Here is a 605-nt window from a genome sequence, read left to right on the forward strand (position 1 = left end):
ATTTTTTGGTTGCAGCCATCATTGTTGTTTGGCGGGCCCGGGCTGGGGATTCGAACCCGCCACCTTAGGTGTATGTGGCTGGCGCCTTTGCCGCTTGAGCCACAGGCGCCGAGCCGAGACAGAGTCTTGTTTTGCCACCCACCCTAGAGTGCAGTTGTGTCATCCTAGTTCACTGCAACCTCAAACTCCTGAGTGGTCCTCCTGCCTCAGCCATCCCAGGTAGCTGGGACTGCAGGGGTATGCCATCACTTGGCATACCCCTGCCACTCCTAGCTAAATGTTTTAGTTTTTGTAGACATAGGGCCTTATTATGTTGCTCAGGCTGCTCTTGAACTCTTGTCATCAAGGAATCTCCTGCCTCAGCCTCCCAAAGCACTGGGATTATGGGTGTAAGCCACTGCATCCAGCCCAGGGATAGTTTCTACAGAGATATTTTGTTCCATTAAATGAACCATGTTTTCCTATTTCTTGTATTTCTTGTGATCTTTTACTGAAAACTGGGTGTTTGGAAACAAAATCATCTTCTTGTCTTTGAAGAATAGTGGTAGAAACCTTCATAAATTAAGAGTATGTTCTAATACTTGGCATCAGCCCAAGGCAATGGG

The sequence above is a fragment of the Otolemur garnettii genome, unplaced genomic scaffold (assembly GCF_000181295.1).
Source record: "Otolemur garnettii isolate 467f Iridium unplaced genomic scaffold, OtoGar3 scaffold00142, whole genome shotgun sequence".
Taxonomy (NCBI): domain Eukaryota; kingdom Metazoa; phylum Chordata; class Mammalia; order Primates; family Galagidae; genus Otolemur; species Otolemur garnettii.